The 15,104-nt window shown below is 41.6% G+C and overlaps 1 long non-coding RNA gene across 1 annotated transcript in view; it reads right to left on the reverse strand.

Annotated features, from left to right (window-relative positions):
* Positions 1-6,728, reverse strand: part of LOC116697137 (uncharacterized) — a 19,717-nt gene extending 12,989 nt beyond the window's left edge. The window contains exon 1 of the long non-coding RNA XR_004333931.1: positions 6,671-6,728. This is a non-coding gene — a long non-coding RNA (uncharacterized LOC116697137). The remainder of the gene's footprint in view (positions 1-6,670) is intronic.
* Positions 6,729-15,104: the final 8,376 nt, after the last annotated feature.

Below are 15,104 nucleotides of genomic sequence, written 5' to 3' on the forward strand. Positions count from 1 at the left end.
CCCCCCCAAAAAAGAAAAAAGAAAACCTTGACAAATTCGATATGAGTTACACATGTTAAAAGTTATTAAAAAAAGTTTTTAAAAAAAAACTTCATTTCTATAGCACTTTCCTTAACAGGGTCACTTAACATGTGCTTTCCAGAAAAAAAGCAAGAGTAACATGACCAACAACTATGAAGCAAAAAACTAAAAATAAAGATTTAATAACCCACCTGAGAAAATAAATGAAACATATAAATGTATACATAGATAAACATATACACGCACATACATGCACATGTACATACACAGACATGAATAAAAAGGGCCAGGCAGAGCGGGGGGGAAATATATCAATGCATAAATGGGAATGAAAGTATTCCATTTCCTCTTCCATTCTTGCTAGTTGTCTAGTTTAGCGGCACTCTGACATGTACGAGTGTGTGAATAGGGCAGGAGGTACCGTACGCCTCCAAGCCTGTGAGGAGGGCCAGAGGAGACAGCATACTCCTCTTCTAAACACACACTTATCAAGCTTGTTTCTCTCCTGGGCTCCTGTTAAGTTTAGTGAGTTAAATAACAATGGAGCAAAGGAAATACAGCAAGAGCGGACTGACCCAAGTGGGGATAAAAGAAATAGGGAGAGGAAATGGAGAAATACAGTGAAGGAGGAGAGGAAGAAGAAGAAGAAGAAGAAGAAGAAGAAGAAGAAGAAGAAGAAGAAGGGCAGACTAGGCTACTGCTGCCTGTCATTCTGTGTCATAGTCACTGGTGCTGTTGTTGTGTGTGTGTGTGTATATGTGTGTGTGTGTGTGTGTGTGGGGGGGGGGGGGGGGGGGGTGAGAGAGACTGTCCAACATAAAATGTTACTTGCAGCGTTGTTTCATTCCTCACAAATCCATATGTATGTGTGGTGTTGTGTGTGTGTTGGTGTGTGTGGTGGTGTGTGTGTGTGTGTGTGTGTGTGTGTGTGGTCTGAGGCCACCAGACGGGCAGGAGGGTAATTTGGTTTGGCACTAATGCAGGGCCAAGGATCTGTGCTCTGGGTGAGAAGAATCTCTCTCTCTCTCTCTCTCTCTCTCTCTCTCTCTCTCTCTCTCTCTCTCTCTCTCTTCTCTCTCTCTCTCTCTCATATCCTCACACACACACACACTTTTTCCAATGTTATCCAAATGGAAGCGGACGGTTCACAGAAGCTCTGCTTCCTGTCGTACGTCACAGCCTCTCAGTGGCCCACTGTGCATGTTCACATGGCAAAGTGGCCGTGCGCGTGATTTAAAGCCCTTGATGTATGTACCCACATACCGCATGGGTGCTTTTACATATCAACATTTGATGTACAAATGTATCCCATAAGACAGTAAGCACTTGTGTGTGTGTTTTGAGTATGGGGGCAAAATTAATTATGAGTCTGGGTTGCCCTGTGCATGTACTTTTATACATACAGTAATTTTTGTGTGTGTGATATCTGTGGCTGTAGTGTTTCTGTAGCTGTGGTATTTGTGTGCATGAATATGTAGGAGGTGTGTGTGTGTATGTGTATGTGTGTGTGTGTGTATGTGTGTGTGTCTGCACTTTAATTTGGCCAGGCGACTGTGACGGCCTCACACCCTGTCACGGCACCTCTTTCTCCCTTCCGCTCACACCAGCAGCAGGGCGATTATAGCCTCGCCACCCTGTTTACACCTTACCCGCCACCAATTACCAGGCGTTGACACCCAAGATATCAACCCGAAGCTGCAGGTTAGTGGGTGTGGTGAGGGGGGGGATGAAATCCACACCCTTGGCCACACTGTCACAGCCTTACCTGTGAATAGGCAGACCGAGAGGGACGGGGCTGCTCAAGGAGAGCACACAGCGATACACTTTACATGAAAAACTCATTTTGATAATACACGATTAAAGCAATATTGCTTCCATTGCTTCTGTTATGTAATTCAAATTTTCTCATATATTGTAGTGCACGCAGCCAGGCCAGACATCATAAGTCACAATGCAATATTGGGATAATTTGGGAAATTATGCGAAAGAGACACGCAACCCACCACAATGTCTACATTTATGCAAAGAACAGAAAAAAAACATATCTGTATGAGGCAAAGTGATCGTTTAGAAAGCAGGAATAAAACCTGTACCACATGTCAATGTAAAGAAGTGTCAGAGAGTTTTATAGCTGAAATCAAAAAGTGTATGTCTGAGCATTTAAGCACATGCACGCAGAAAAACATTCTATGCAGAACAGGTCTTAATTGACAATAATAACTGCTAGAAAGCAAAATATGTCAGAGTTCAATGTATGGCATCCCTATTAAACATTACTAAATATATATCATTACATGTCATTTACCCAAATTACAATTGCTATATAGGCCAGAGGTTGCACGCCTCTGGAGCAACAATGTGTCAGGGACACATTGGTTGATGTATCGCAGTGGGAATTGAACCCAGGTCTCCCACACCAAAGGCATGGGTCATGTCCACAGCACCATCACCAACCCCATCATCAGTTTTAAGAAATGTTGATTTTTTTGCCCCACCTTTTGGTAGGCAGCACACACAGGCAACCTACTGTAAATTATCAGTCATTCCTTATCTGTATTATGATGGCTGACAAGATAAATGAACGATAATGTTCATTTTCACAGCGCTGTGAAACTGAACTTTTCACACAAATACTTGGAATTATTGCTTTAGCAGAAATATTTTCAAGACAAGGACAGCAATAATCAACAGAAAAAAAGAGGCTGTCCTCACCCACGAGTCCCATTTTTTAAAGTGTTATTTAAAACCTATACTAACGGTTTGCTTGCTCGTTTAAAGGCTGTTGTTGTTTCACGATTCAAAGGGAGTTGGAGAATGGCGACACAGCGGGAAATCCGGCAGCGCCGAATGTAGAGCGACAATCCTGGAAATGTACTGCCGTTAATCCAGACTGGTCAGACCCTGACACAGATCTAAACATCTCTTTAGAACTTTGCACGGGTACATATCAGTCATAAAAGTCAAGGTCAGACGTCTTATGTTAGGGGACATAATAGAAACACATTTGTGAGTGGAGGGGACTTTAATAAATATATTTCTTTTCTAAAACCGTTCTTTATAGCACTGGACTGCAACAATTTCTGTGTGTGTGTGTGTGTGTGCTTGTGTGTGTGTGTGTGTGAAGAGGTACTGCACAGAGGTGAGTGTGGCCCTCTGCATGAAAAGGTGGAACAAAGGGCTTGGCCTGGAGCACAGCTTTGATTAATGGACACACACACACACACACACACACCCCACCCACACACACACACACCTGGGCCAGTGTTCATGGAACAGCCAAGCTGTTTTTACACAGGGGAGTGGAGCAGTAACCTCGCAGCCACAGTGATGCCCCACTCAAACATCAGCTAAAACAGGACAATAGTGACTCTTTATGTGTGTGTGTGTGTGTGTGTGTGTGTCCGTCCGTGCGTGTTAATGAGCTGACCTGTTTGGTCCACCTGCTCTCCCCAGCTGGCCGGGCTGAGATGGAGTCGGATGCCGTAAATATCTGCAGGAGACTCCGTCGGGCTTTTGCTTCACCTTCCCTCATCCCTCGCTCCTCCACTCTTCATTTCTGCCCTCTTGTCTCACTCCACCTCCCTCCCTCCATCTTCTCCCCTTGTGCTCATGTCTATCCTGTCAACCCCTCTGCTTCTCTCCTTCCTCACATCCCTCCGTCTGACCTCTTTCTCATCTCATCCCCCCGTTTTGCTGATGTATTCTCCTTTTGCCCCCTCATCTCTTATGCTCACTTTTCTCCTATTCACCTCTCCCAGTTGCTTTCTTCCATTCTATCAGCGGTAAAAGAAACATTTAGATACTTTACTTAAAGTAAATAATTGTATTTTGAGGTTGTACCAGTACAGGGTTACATGCTTTCATTTTCAAATAACACCATATTTTTGTTGTACTGCACATTGCTGCAGACCCTGTTTTCACCCTGTGTGTTTAGGTCTCGGTTTTAGTTACAGAGTGAGACATCTCACTTCTATACTATCTTTGTTGGGAGTCGCACATGCTCAGTAGCTTGGTAAGATCATATCAGCTAGATAACTCTTTCTCCAGCTTTGTTCAGTCCAAGGCAGGATTAGCTGGGAGACTTCTTCTAGATGAGGGCCACTTGTGGAATACCTGCAGAACAGGGACAGGAAGTAGTTCTTTTGGAGATTATGGTCAACTAGTGTGGGTGATGTAGCAATGTTTTTCCATTGAGAACGAGCTAGCATGCTACGGTTAGCCGCCTTGTCTCGGCTAGTGACGTAGAAAGCTGTGCAGATGTTGAACAGCTCACCCAAAGACTCAAAGCAGAGGACAATCAGAAACTGTATCTCACTGTAAACAGCATGGACAGTTTTTTCCAAGTTTGTATGTGTGTGGAAGCACCAGAGACACAAAACAACTTAACCCTTGTGTTGTCTTTCCGTTAACTATGAACTTGTCCTTCCAGTTCAAAATTGAAAATATTTTTTGTTTTGTTCTTTTCCCATGTTTTTGTCACTTTTTCTGATTTATTTGTCACTTTTTCCATGGTTTTGGTGCTTTTTAAAAAAAAACCTGAGCTGGTTTAATGATAGATTTCACACTTATTCTTGGAATTCAGGGTCAACAATGTTCATTCATATCAAATTATACTCAAGCTTTTAGTTAAAAAGGCAGAAATTATGAATTATTTTGACTAATAGTTAAGATCAGAGGATGTGGAGTGGATCACAGATGGGTAGATGTCAAAGTTTAGTCCAGATACTGTTTTGAAACCATTAAAAAAAAGAAGAAAAAAAAAGAAATGCTATAAGATTAAATTAAACACCCAAATAATTCAATGAAAGTAATCATTAATGAACAACTTATGGACACATCCATGTTATTTTGGGGCAATTTGGTTGAAAGAAATCCACATTTCTGATATAAAACACGTTGATACGGGTCAGTTTGACCCGAGGACAACACAAGGGTTAAAGTAAATGTTCTTATTTTGAGAACTAGCTACAGTGCAAATAAAAAACACAATGTACTGATATATTGCCGTACAATATAATAATATATAATATATATATATATATATAAAATAATATATTATATTAATATTTTGTCCCACTGCTTGTCCATAGAGTTCATTGTAAAAAAACACATATTGAGAGGATATCAGCAATTCTTCCCTGTAGACAAGGAAAAACAAACCTGAGAAACCTGTGTCATTGCCATGCCCCCATGTTACAAGGCAACCGCATGTGCACCCCTTTCATGATGTACTTCCATGTTTGTGTTGGGTCTCTGAGTATTGACTGTAAAGTGGAGTTTTCCTTATCCTAGTTTTTCCATAATTGTATGATCAATTCTACATGATCTAATATAACCATAGTGCATTTGGGTTATGGAAAAAAAAAAAAAAACATCTTCTCAGATGTGTCATTACTTGATTTTATTACTAAATGAAATCTAGTAGCTACTGGCTTTAATAAGGGGGTTTCAACAAAACATGATGTAAGTTAATGAATGCGTCATCAACGCATAAGTAACACAACGCTGAATAATTAAACAGTAACAGTAAGGTCTCAGGTGAACCGAATGAACTTCCAACATAGTGAAATATACGCAGATGTAAGTGTAACCGTGGCTAAGTCTGCTCCCGCATACTGTGTGTAGTACAATTACACTCTGACAGATTTATTGTGTTCCTCTCCTCCATATTTGTTAAGGTTATGTATCTCATTCTTCACTTTATTTTAAGAAAAGAACATCTACTTCTTAGTTTGTAGAAGACAAAGGGACAGAAACAGAGCAAGTTGCTCACTATGTTGTGACAATAAATCAGGTTTTAGTTATTTCCTTAACAGTATTACACATTAGAAGTTGTTATAAAGGTCTTTTGAATGGTGTCACGGCAGAGTCAAGTGGTTGGTTTCTATTGGCCGACGGGCTGGGTGATGGGTGGGGCTTAGCTCTGTCACAGAGTTTAGAAAGCAGAAGTGAAGCAGACTGAATGTAACGTGTACTCAAGTACTGCACTTCAGTACTCATGCCACTTTCTACTTCTACTCCGCTACATTTCAGAAAGAAATATTTTTTTACTTTTTTACTCCACTACATTCATCTGACAGCCTAGTTACTAGTTACTACATACACATGCAGTTAACACATGTAGTATATAAATGCAATGTCTTCTTTTAAGTTAAATAATCCTTTAATCTATACAGGCCTACAAGTCCAGCTGAAATGATCACAGAGATTAGTTTTAATAATTTCCAGTTTCTAAAAATTGAGGATTTTTCTGCCCTTTTACTTTTAATACTATAAGTACATTTTCCTGATGACGCTTTTACTTAAGTAGCATTGTCAATGCAGGACTTTTACTTATAACAGTATGTTTTTACAGTGTGATGTTGATACTTTTACTTCACTATAGGATGTGAATACTTCTTCCACCACTGGACACACGTCGCTATGGATCAAGGTCAGAGAGACTGACTGAGAGACGAGAGTCAGCAGAGAAGAGGATGTAGTTTTTTGTTGTTGTAGCGATTTCCCACCAAGTTGTGTTACTGTTATGTCCAAATTGAGAGTTCACTCTGTTTGACAACGCAACAAGGAGCGGGCTGGCCCGTAGAGCAGAGGAGGACGCGGCGCCCAGGGTCGACAACAAACGTAGGCCTGTAATCCCTAACTCTACTCTGGCGGTCTAGCGTTAACGTCTGCAGTTTTCAAATGCGAGACCAAAACCTAAGCTCACATAACTATGATATCAAGTTTCCACAGAGTTGTGGTTATGCCGTGACAATTAGTGGTGGGCGGATCGATCCAAATACCAATAATATCGATACCAACGTTGGTATTGATGTTGATTAATACCAGTGTGAGGAGAGCGATACTTTACGAAGTTTTAGTTTCTCTCCAGTATGCACCGCTGCTGTTTCATCAAAGAGGCGACCTGGCTGTCGGTGTGTGTATAACAGGGGATTTCCACCAACGGCAATCGGCTCCGTGCTCCGCCGTCCTTTAACACCCACCAGGTCCGGATTTCCCACGAGATCTCACGAATTTACATAGAATAGAACTGCAGTCAGTGGAAATACACACATTGACTTTAACAACCTATGGAAACCTATTGACTCCGGTCCGGAGCGGATCTGCAGACGTTCCGCAGTTGGCGGAAACTGAGGGTTAGTGCCGCTGCTTTCGTGTTCCGGTCACAGCGTGGAACAGGCGCACTTTGTTCCTCCTCCCCACTCTTGTGATTTGTTTTTGTGCCGTCACATGACTCAGCGGCGCGTGCAAACAAGCAAGCAAGCAGCCAGGCCCGGCAGCAGCACACACACAACCACACACACACACAAGCAGGACAGAGACGGGGGAGGAGAAGAATGGCAGAGAGGAAGAGGAGCGCTGTGTGGCTATATTTTCAGGCCAAAAATGAAAGGACGGCATGCTGTAAAATTTGTAAAAAGCCTGTAAGATGCGGTGTTAACATATAAATGTATTAAAGCATATGAAAATTCTGTCCTGGGTTTTAACGTGTTCATAATCCAAAGGAAAAAGGACAAAAACACTTAAAGGTCGTGAAAATGCATTCAGATTTAGCATCTTAATTATACATCTTATACATCTGGAATCCATCTTAATTAAAAAGTATTGCTGAAACTGGCCCTGTATTTACTTGGTTTTGGATGGATACCAAATTTTGCAGTTTCGCACACCACTAGTGGCAATAGCCATACAGATGTAAAAATGAGATTTGAATTCATTGCATGAATTATTATTGTCATCTCCAGTGATGCTTCCTAAGATCCTTCAGCTGTTTGTGTGAACATTATTATCAGATGAAATCTGGTTAACACACTTTCGGTGATAAAAACCTATTTCCGTGATTTGGACATCTGCTCATCATTTAATAAAAACTACTCTACACATACACCAGAGAAGACATTAGAAAGTTTATTTGTGTGATAGGATAATCAGGCTTGTCAGGTAAAAAAAATTTCAGGCTGCAATTTGAAGCTGACGCTGTCATTTTAAGATTATCTTAGCGGTGACATTTTATTATTGTATTAACCATTCAGCATGAAAGAACACTTTGAAAGGCTGTCATTTTAAAGTTACCAAGACTACGACAGTGAATTATCTTTGGCATATGAGTGTTTGCTTTTTTTCCTTGAAACTTTGTTTTAGACTTGTTCTTGCAGCTCTAGCAGGTTGAAATTCCTGTATGAAATGGTAATCTTTGAAACCCTGTTACAGTTTGACTATATTGTAATGGCAATTGGCCCTTCGCCAAGCCCTACCCCCTTAGTCACTGTTGATATGCCTGTCAAGCTGTCCGCTCTCACACAGTGTTCAACGATAACAGTGGCAGATTCACCACTACTTCGCTTCAGGCTGAGGTAGACGAAAGCAGCACGCTCATTTCTAGCCGCTGACCAGTGAATTTTCTGGTGTTTGTTTTGGCGGCTGTGGCTCAGGTAGCAGCGAACTCACCTACGACCAGTATCATGGCAATTCGTGAAATGGTCACGTTATTAAATATATTGATTCGTGGACAGGTCACGTTAATGTTGTTATTTTCTGTGTTGATTACAAAATTTGAAGTAATGTATTTCAATGGGATACGATCGTGATCACAGAACGATCGCGGTAGCGAGTAGAAAAGATCAAGATCCGCGCAGAGAGGTTGGTCGGGGGGTGGATGGGTCAAACAACCCAGGACTTTCACCCCGGAGACTGAGGGTCGCGTCCCGCGGTAGTCAGCGTGTCCCGCTTGTGACGGTTCCTTCCCCCGTTCTTCATTCGTAACCACAACCGTCCCGTTGTTGTTGCCAGCATGTGGTATTTCATTTCCCCGTTGTTGCGTGCCACAGAGACCGTGGATCGTGTCCCAGCGTGAGTTCTTGTCTCCGTCCTGCGAGTGGCATTTGATTTCCTCGTTGTTGCGTCCCCCAGTGCAGCCCAGTGTCATGGCAGTTCATGAAATGGTCACGATCGAAAATTGTGACATGTACACAAATCAATCAATCAAAATAATGTGACCATTTCACAAACTTGTGAGACTGGGTTGCTTACCAATTGGAAGGTTGGGGGTTTGATCCCTGGCCCTGCAGTCCCATATCAAAGTGTCTTTGGGAAAGACACTAAACCCCAAATTGCCCTCGATGCTGTGCCATCGGAGCGTAAGTGTGTGTGTGATGAGCAGGCGGCACCTTGTACGGCAGCCTTGGCCCCCAGTGTGTGAATGTGTGTGTGAATGCTGAATGGTCCTGTACTGTGTTAAAGCACATGAGTAATACTGACGCTTGGTCGGGACCCCTTGGCGTCACTCCTTGACACTCTGGTTACCCTTGTTGGAGTCACTTTTCAACACCCGGACTAGGACCCGTTGGCGTTACGTTTTGACGCTCTGGGCATCTCTTTGGCATGATTTTTCATTGTGCAGGTAAAACCACTTAGTTAGAGTTAGAAACATGGGACAAGAATGGGACATAAACTCCACACAGCTGGTTGTGAGTCCTTCATTGTTTGACCCATCCACACACCCAACCTACCTACTTATGCAGATTTTTAACCTTTGATTCTACTCCCTATTATAGTCACTTTTCAAACTTTGTCATCTTAAATTATGGTGTGGTTGGTGAGCTGCTCTACCCTACCCTTCCCTTCCAGACACTAAATGGTGCCTTGTGCGTCGGTATCTGATTCTTTGGGTCACTGACCAAGCGTCAGTTTGTTGACGAATTGGGAGTGAGAACTTCTAGGCTTTGTTCACAAAATAGAATAGGTAGTGTAACTGTAGTTGTTTCTTATAAATTCAAGTGTTTGAACAATGAACTGGTTACAACCCTATGCACACCCCTTCAACATGTGAGGATATCCAAACCTTGACAAGAATGATATACTCATGTGTGATCGTTTTGTTGGCCAAGCTACGATTGGACAATCACTGTCAAGGGTAGGGATTTAGTGAACAGTCAGTTGATTGTACAAATGAGTTAAAAAGAGAGATTTATTTATATGGAAAAATTGTGATCATAACGTTCCCAGTGCGATACACACATTCATCATGGTCTGCGTTCTTGCTGCAGGCCTGCCAGTGTTGATGGGATGAGTAAGAACATAAATACAGGCTTGGGCAAAGCTTAAGGAAAGCTGTAGCTAATTTAACCAAGCCAGACTGTGACCAAATTAAAAAGAAAAGTCATACTGGGAAGAAGTAACAAATCCCAGACTAATACTTAGGGGTCAAATGGAGGAGCAAATCCCCATTCCATATGGGATACACCCTGCAAAAAGACACAAGCAGTTAAAAGTGGTCTTACTAAAAAAGCCTTGGGGTTAGACACATAAATGCATGGCTCAAATACACAGATATAAACATGTATATAGCAGTAACTACCTTTATATTTACATAATTCATTTTTTTTGCCCTAATACCAAAAAAGACGATATTACATCGAAGCTGTTAACATTATTAATGAACAGGAATAACACTAATATTCTTGTGTACATGTAGCCGTGGGAAGTAGTTTACTTTTTTTCTAAAATGTTGGCAGACTTGTTGGACCGTGTGAACACAGCTTTCCTCTTTCATTCAGTGTTGCCAACTCTTTCCAAGGAAAGACAGCTAATGTAGCTCCAAAAGTCGCTAAAAGTATCTAAATGGCATCATATGCTCATTTGGCACGTTTGTGACGTCGTCACGCAACAATTTGCATAAAGCGTAGTGGTTGTGTCAGCAAGGTAGATTGAAAGAAATACAAATCTTTAGCCAAATAATCACAAACAAAACACAGGAATTTATTTTAATAATTACTCAGGTAGCCTATCTTTGAAGTAAAAAAATTAACAAAAGGAGGGAAAAAGATTGATAAAGAATTCTCAAAAAAGGCTGGCTTTCCCAGGGCCAGGCCAGCTCAGCTGCGTCTGTCTCCTGTCGCGTCCCGCTGTCTCTCCTACCCGCACCCTGTCCCTTCTCCCCTTTCTACCTGCCTGTGTGCAGGACTGCTGCACATGAGGAGAGAGAAGAGAGGGGAGGGGCTGCTCCTCAGTCAGAGAACAGAAGAGGGGGGGACTCTTTTGGTTAGGTGGTAATACGGTATACCGTGGGGTATCACTTTGAATACTGTCATTAAAAAAATGCAGCACACTTATGTAGTAGACAAGGAGTACATATTTAATATAATTTATATAATGACTAAAAATGCTTACGTGTGGTTGTCATCACAGTGTGGAGGAAAAAGAGAGACAGAGAGAGGGGGGGGAAGATGGCAAGTCTTTGCACCGAGTGACCCGGTCTGGAAGAAGGACAGGACTTCTGCAGTTTGGCAACATTTCAGGTTCCACCCTAATGAGAAGGGAGAGGTGTTGCAGTATCAGTGTTTGGTATTCAGTTTCTGAACGGTGGAGGAACAAGCCAACGGTTTGATGACGCCGTCTTACGTCATCATTTTTAATTAGTCACGGTAATACTATATACCGCGCTCAAATAGGGAGGAGGTTTGATGGTATCAAAATTTGGATACCACCCAACTCTAGCGACCACAGGAGAAATACCTTGCGTGCTCGCTGGACAATTCTGGCAACTTTTCTACAGAAAGTCACTGTCTTTTCTACAGAAGTTGCTGTCTTTTCTACAAAAGTTACTGTCTTTTCTACAGAAAGTCACTGTCTTTTCTACAGAAAGTTACTGTCTTTTCTACAGAAAGTTACTGTCTTTTCTACAGAAAGTCACTGTCTTTTCTACAGAAAGTCGCTGTCTTTTCTACAGAAAGTCGCTGTCTTTTCTACAGAAAGTCGCTGTTTTTTCTACAGAAAGTCATGTCTTTTCTACAGAAAGTCGCTGTCTTTTCTACAGAAAGTCGCTGTCTTTTCTACAGAAAGTCGCTGTCTTTTCTACAGAAAGTCGCTGTCTTTTCTACAGAAAGTTGCGTCCTGCGTGTTACGGTCCGTCCCGTTAACGTTGCCGGCGTGTTGCGTTTCATTTCCCACGTCCCAGTGCGAGTTGTTTACACCGTCCCATGTGTGGCGTTCATGTCCCCATTGTTGCGTCCCCTAGAGCAGCCCAGTGTCATGGTAGTTCATTAACGGTCACGTTCGAAAATTGTGACCTTTACACAAAAAACACGACCTGTACATGAATCATTAAATGTCAGACTCTACAACACCTGCACTAGCTGATAATGTTGTAGTTTCTGTTCCTGTTTTTCATTTAATCCACACACTCTCTGTATGTCTTTATCTGTATTTATATTTTTCCATTACAAGTACTTACTTTTTCACAGGGGAATATAACTTATATTAGGGTTACCTACTTTGCATTATTACTTTAATTACATATTAAATTTAATTTAAGGTCACTTACTTACACTGCAATATTGTTTTGTTTTTTTTGTACTATGGCAACTGAACTTTACTTTATAATACCTTTATTTGACGCCACTTTATTTCAGTCTACCTTCTGCTCATTGTCTACTGTTTGCCTGTTTTTCTTGTGTGTTTACTTATTTTAGAGAATGCTACTGTAACAAAGGAATTTCCCCGCTGTGGGATGAATAAAGTATTATCTAATCTAATCTAATCTAATCTAAATAAAAAAATTAACATGACCATTTCCCGAACTGGCGCGAGACCGGGTTTGTTGTCGGGGCTGAGCGGGGCCTCGGTCATGATACACTGTGGTCCTGGCCATGACTCGGTTTAGGTGGACTTAACTACAGCACTGGCATACAGTAAATCCAATCTTACTCATGTATCAGTTAATTGGTTACAAATGATTGACCATTTAATTACAATTTAAATGATCTAGTGGTTATTTTTTTTAATGTCAAGATCACTCCTACATCGGCTGTAACACTAGATACAGAGCAAGAGAGATACCTAAAGAGAGAGAGAGAAAGAGAGAGAGAGAGAGAGAGACAGAGAGAGAGAGAGAGAGAGAGAGAGAGAGTCCTCACTTTATAATGAATTCAGTTTGGACTCAGTAACAACTGTGGGAGAACCACGTGTGTGTATGCCTGTACCTATAGCAGGTGAGTGTGTGTCACATTCAACACTTCCAATGGCTGTATAGCCTATAAGTACACACTTTCATACACACTTTGCAAATAAACAGGAATGTGTGTGCATGTGTGTGTGTATTTGTGATGTCAAAGTATGATCACACACACTCCATCCTCCCACCTCCACTCCACTGCGTGTGTGTGTGTGTGTGTGTGTGTGTGTTGTACAGTACAGTGAGTGCCTGCCGGTGTGCGCTCAGTGTGCCTTTATGCAAGGCAGGTGAAAGAGGTAAATTGGGCCGTTCCATCATGCCGTGCGGGGAGGCCAGGCTGACATGCTGATCAGGTGTGCATGCATAATGGCCACCAAAAATAAGCTCAGTTTTGAATAATGCCCCCCTATCCCTAAAAAAAAGAAGAAATGCAGCGGTCTGCTCTTCGTCCGGCTGGGATCTCATCCATCTTAACAATGAATGGAAATCAGAGGCAGACTGCCACCGAGTGGGGCCTCCGCAGAGCCCACTTACATCTTTTTCTCCCTCTCTCTTTCTCTCTCTCTCTGTATAATCCCTTCATTCTTTGACCCTTCCCCCACTTATCCGCCACTCTTTTGCTTTTTTCCTCTCTTTTTTTCGTCACTGCTGTGAGTTTTTCTCACTTGTCTACATATATTTCTTTCCCTCACTTAACTCCCTCTTGCCTTTCTCTCCCTCTTCTACAGTGGTCTACCTCTTCTACAGTGGTGTACTGTAGGTATTGAAAAATGTGGAGATAAACTTAAATGTGTGGCCAAAAGTACGCGGACACTACGACTGGGGGGAAAAGAATCGATACAGCGTGGTAATATTGAGTCTGTATTGCGCAATATTTTCCGTGGCGATACTGTAGCGATACACAGACGCCAAGTATAATCCTGTTATGATATATGTGTTAGGTCAGTTTGGCTGCTTGACAACCCCATTTTGCAGCATAAAGTGAAGTAACATAATAAACACAGAGTAATGTATCTGTTTAGATAAAACAGATGTTGCCAAAGTTTCCTTTTGGGGGACATCATTTAAAAAATTGGGAAAAAAAATTGTAATGAATGGCAATATGTTTAAAACTCTGACTGTTGTTTGTGCATATGCACCAAACAAGAGTTCGGAGTATTCGGCTTTCTTTAACACCTTGAATGGAGTCCTGTATAGAGCTCCAGTTGGGGACTCCGTAGTTCTGCTTGGGGACTTCAACGCACACGTTGGCGATGATGGAGATAGTCCCTGATCTAAAAGTTATAAAGAATGAGCATATTGTTAGTTAAAATAATTTTAGCAATAGAAAAGGAAATCCTGTCCAAGGTTATGGATGTACTTTTGCATGAACCTAGTCTGTTTCAATGTGAAACATTTCTTTCTAGATATTTTTTTTGTACACAGTCAATGTCGGGAGGACTTAGAGTTTTGGAAAGAGATATTTTATAATGATCTGTTGGTTTATTTGTACATAAGGTTGTGGAATATTACCACTTATTTGTGAGAATAGCATCAGCAAAAGAAACTGTATGTGATGGTTTGGGTATTTGCTTTTGTTTTTTTTTCTTCCTTCTGTGTTTTTTTGGTCCTGTCTAGTCTCCTCGTGTTTGTGTCTTAGTTTCCTCCTAGGTCTTGTGTGGTGGTTTCTGTCTTGTGTTTCCTGTGAGTGTCTGTATGTTCTGTTTCCTGTTTATTTTTGAAGTCTAGTCTCCGTCTCGTCTTGTCTCTAGTTTTACTTCTTGTCTGTCTGATTGTCCTGCCCCGCCCTTTTGTGATTCACCTGATGTATCACCTGTCCTTCATTACCTCGTTACCTCTTGTATTTAACCCCTGTATTCCCTTTGTCTCCTGTCAGGTTGTTCGTGTTTCTTTGTGCTGTTCGTAGGCATATATTATAACAATGTATACTTATATTAGCTTTTGATTCAGCCTAATCCTTTCAGTCACTGTTTACTGTTTGACTTAACACTGTGAAATATATATAATTATTGTTGTTTTTATAATGACTGAATAACAATCCAAATATAAAAACTGTCTTACAGTGTCGTGCATGTTGGCAACAAGTACAGTTCAATATTTGCCAAAGACCAACCGGCACTCCTCTCCG

Source organism: Etheostoma spectabile, chromosome 10 (assembly GCF_008692095.1).
Source record: "Etheostoma spectabile isolate EspeVRDwgs_2016 chromosome 10, UIUC_Espe_1.0, whole genome shotgun sequence".
NCBI classification, from domain to species: domain Eukaryota; kingdom Metazoa; phylum Chordata; class Actinopteri; order Perciformes; family Percidae; genus Etheostoma; species Etheostoma spectabile.